The sequence below is a fragment of the Marmota flaviventris genome, chromosome X (genome assembly GCF_047511675.1).
Source record: "Marmota flaviventris isolate mMarFla1 chromosome X, mMarFla1.hap1, whole genome shotgun sequence".
Taxonomy (NCBI): Eukaryota; Metazoa; Chordata; class Mammalia; order Rodentia; family Sciuridae; genus Marmota; species Marmota flaviventris.
Genome location: NC_092518.1, coordinates 131,375,853 through 131,379,980, shown reverse-complemented (window position 1 = coordinate 131,379,980; position 4,128 = coordinate 131,375,853). Strand labels below are relative to the sequence as shown.

At 40.9% G+C, this 4,128-nt stretch overlaps 1 long non-coding RNA gene across 1 annotated transcript; it reads right to left on the bottom strand.

Moving 5' to 3' along the window:
• Positions 1 to 324: 324 nt before the first annotated feature.
• On the bottom strand, positions 325 to 3,161 carry LOC139703218 (uncharacterized). Its single transcript, XR_011705595.1, has 4 exons — positions 3,062 to 3,161; positions 1,595 to 1,784; positions 778 to 835; positions 325 to 635 (listed from the first exon to the last, which is right to left on the bottom strand). It is a non-coding gene; the product is annotated as an uncharacterized lncRNA (long non-coding RNA).
• Between the last annotated feature and the right edge of the window lie 967 nt (positions 3,162 to 4,128).

Genomic DNA, 4,128 nt, shown 5'->3' with positions numbered 1-4,128 from the left:
ATTCTGACAGAAATTACATTGTGTCCTTTTGGGGAGACACTGTCTCCACACATACTACACCCCTCCCATCTCATCCGCCTTTACACATGAGCAAAATCTCCTCGTCTTTGCCCTCCTTCCTGGTAAACCTGTGTGGAGGAAATGACTCTTCAGTGCTCAGCGCCCATCTGTCCTCATGCTCCACGTCTGGTTCTGTGGCCCTGTTGGAAGACCCACAGCCCCAAAGGACCCACCTCCCTCTTCCCACACACCAACCTCCCCTTGCTCCTCTGTCCCCCACCGTCAGAGGACACACACACACACACACACACACACACACACACACGCCAGAGAAGCTGATTTTATTTTCACAATCTCTGTGGCCAGACCTGTGGAGGCTTCAGGGAAGGTTCTGAGGTCTCAGGCCTCGCTGGTGTTACAGGTCCTCACTGCAGCGACCTCAGCAGCTACTTTCCAGGCTCTGGTCGTCCCCCTCAGGCTCGACGGTGGACCTTCTTCCTCAGCGGGAGACGGCGGCTGCCTCGGGTTGCTCCTCTCTTATTGCTGTCAGCTGCGGTGGTCCGAGCTCTGGCAGCTTCTTTGTTCCTACAACGCCCTCGAAGGGGCTTTCTAGACTTTCTTGTCATCTTTCGGCCCTGGAAGGACAACAAGGAGATCACAGAGGGGCACTGGTTTGGGGGCAGACGTGGAGGAGGGTGGCAACAGGGGCTTTGTGCAGGGGGAGGTAGGGAGGGCAGTCCAGGGGCAGAAGAGCAGGACTTGGGTGGCTCAGCTCACCTTGCTTTTCTTGTACTTGGTTCGATGATGTATGCACGTCTTCTTTTGGCCCGCTTTGCTGCCAGGGTTGGATTTTGCACAGTGGGGAATGGATGCCATGGGTCTCCTGCCCATGTTTCTGGACCAGCACCTCCAGGTAGTCTGTCCAGGCCGCTGAGCTCCCTCTATTTATGGTCCCCAGGACAACAGGTGGCCACACCCTTGGGCTTTGTTGGCTCAGCAAGTCCCACCCCAGGCCACACCCCTAAGCCTGCCGAGGAGGGGGAAGGGCTGAGACATCACAAAGCATCCCCATCTGTCAGGTCCATAGGGAAGGGGCCCGTGACCTGAAGGCCAGGAGAGTCAGTCTGGTTGGAGAACGGAAGGATATGCCCAGCCCCCTGGAGAGGTTTCCCAAACTGATGCAGGATGCCTCCTCATGTCCCCACGCTCAATTGTGGTGCATCACAAGGCCCAGAGAGGGCGTTTCCTTCACACCTCTCCACAGACACCCCCTGCAATGGTCCAGTCTCTTTTGTTGGCCACCAGCACCTAGTTCAGGTCTGTCGCACCTGAAAGCACTCTGTGTTTAAGATTATATGGAGACATGGATCTTTCCACTTCCCTCCTACACATTTCTCTACAACCTTGAAGACCACTTAGTTCTTGCAGGGTACTTTTCCATCCCACTTCTTTTTCCTAATGTCCACTGAGGTTTCCTAGGTTTTTAATTTTCATTCAGAAATCACTACCTTCAGTCTGGGAGACTTTAATGAACCACCAGACTTGCTTCACTGGGTATCCCAATCTTGTTTATAATCTAAGGGGCCTTGATTACCTTAGTAAGTGTAATAAGCCAATGTAGGATTTAACAGTAAAGGAGAGACAAGGCCAATATTCATAACAATGCCAGAAGTTATGCAGGATGTTTGCATGTACGAAGCCACAACCTAAGACTGATGAATTCACAAAGCAGGGCAGGGTTTGCTGGGATTGCTCAGCATTGTACTTGAGGCTTTTTAAAAGGCCTGTAGTTTGGAAAAGGAAAAGAAAAGTCTATAGAGAAAATTCTATTAATTAAGAAAACACTCAGAACTAATTATTGAGTGTAGCAACACCATTGCATACAAGATCATTATATTTGGATACTAGCAATGAGCAACTGGAAATTAAAACAGTATAATTTAAAATAGTAGTAGAAAATATTAATTAAAAGGGATAAACTGACAAAAGATGTAGGAGATGAGTACATTGAGAACTATAAAACATTCCAAGGATAAATTAATGAAGATATAAATAAATGGAAATATAAATCTGTTTATTACTCACAATACTGAATATTGTTGCAATGTCAATTCTTCTCAAATGCATTGATCAATTCAATGTAGTACAATTCAGAATTCCATAAATATTTATATAGAAATCAGGAGGCTGATTCTAACTTTCATAAAAATATGCAAGCAATCCATAAAAATAGAACAAAATATCCTACATCATTTCAACCATTATAAACTAATGATAATCAAAATAGTAATTGGAGAAATACTTCAGTAGAACAAAATAAATTTCTTCCAGGAGTAGATTCACATTTATATGCATATATAGACAACTAATTATTGGTAAAGATGTAAATGAAGATTGGAAAGAAAGAATTGTGTGAAACAACTAGATCTGGAAAAATGAACTATCCTTATGCAAAAAGTAAACTTTGATCCATACTGTGTCTATCTTCATTTACATCTGTATCTGTCAGTATAGCTACAGATATCTTCCTCTTTCTCACCACAGAAAGAGAGAAACAGAAAAGGAGACGTAAAATAAATCAGCTCATGTCTAACACATCTGAACTCTGAATAGGCCAGCAGGTCAGAAACTCACATAGGCATAGGCATTCATTTTTTTTTTAGAGAGAGAGAATTTTTTAATATTCATTTTTTTAGTTTTCGGTGGACACAATAACTTTATTTTATTTTTATGTGGTGCTGAGGATCTAACCCAGCACCCTGTGCATGCCAGGCAAGTGCGCTACCGCTTGAGCCACATCCCCAGCCCCCATTCTTTTAATTTTAATATTTTATTTCATTCCCATGTATAAATTGTAAATAATAATGGTGTTTAGTGTAATATTTCAACACTTGCATACAGCATGCACTAATTAAATCTAGCCTCTACCTTTCCCAATCTCTAGTAATCACTAGTTTACATTCAGTTTGACTGTTTTGGCTTCTACATGTGAGGGCCAATGTGGTACTTGCATTTCCGTGTGTGATTTATTTCCCTTAACATGATGCTCTCCAGTACATACCTTTTTCTGAAAATTATAGAATTTCATTTTTCTCTATGGATAAATAATATTCCATATGAAACACACTTAGGCACTTAGGTGGATTCCATTTCTTAGCTGCTGTGAACAGTGCTGCAATAAAAAAAGGCATGCAGTCATCTCTTCAGTATGTTGATTTTATTTCTTTTGGAGATTATATATATATATATATATATATATATATATATATATATATATATATCCAGAAGTGGGATAGCAGGATCACAGAGTGGGTTTATTTTCAATTTTTTTAAACCTCCATGCTGTTCTCCATAATGGTTGTACTAATATACATTCCCACCAACAGTGTATGAGAGTTATTTTTTTTTCTCTACATCCTCACCAGCATTGGTTATTTATTTGTTTGATAATAGCCATTAAACTGGGGTGAGATTTTTATCTCATTGTAGTTTTGATTTGCATTTTCATAATGGTTAATGATGACATTGACCAATTTTTTCATATATATTTCTTGGCCACTTGTATTCATTCTTTTGAGAAGTGTCTACTCACACAGCATTTCTATGTTACATAATTGTGGCAAAATTCTCTCCTCTCTAGGAAATGTCAGTTTTTGCTCTTAAGGCCTTCAACTGAATAGGTGAAGCCCACTCACATTATGGACTATAATCTCATCTGATTGCAAATGTTAATCACATCTACAAAATACTTGTTCAACAATATTTACACTAGGGTTTTACCACATGGTCAGAAACTCAACATCATTACTCATTGGAGAAATGCAAATCAAAATCACAATGAGACACCACTATCTGCCCATTAGAATGGCTAAAATTGAGGAGATTGGCCATACCATGTAACACCTAGTGATAATGTTTACTGACACAACTATTTTTGAAAATAGTTTGGCAATACAAAAATATTAAGCATGCACCTAACAAATAATGTAGTCATACTTCTCCAAATCTTTTTATATAAAAGCTCTCAAAATATAAACTCATCTATGGTGACAGAAGAAGATCAGTGATTTTTGGAGATGAGTGTGCAGGGAAGGCTAGCAGGCAGAAATTACAATGGGCTAGAAGGAA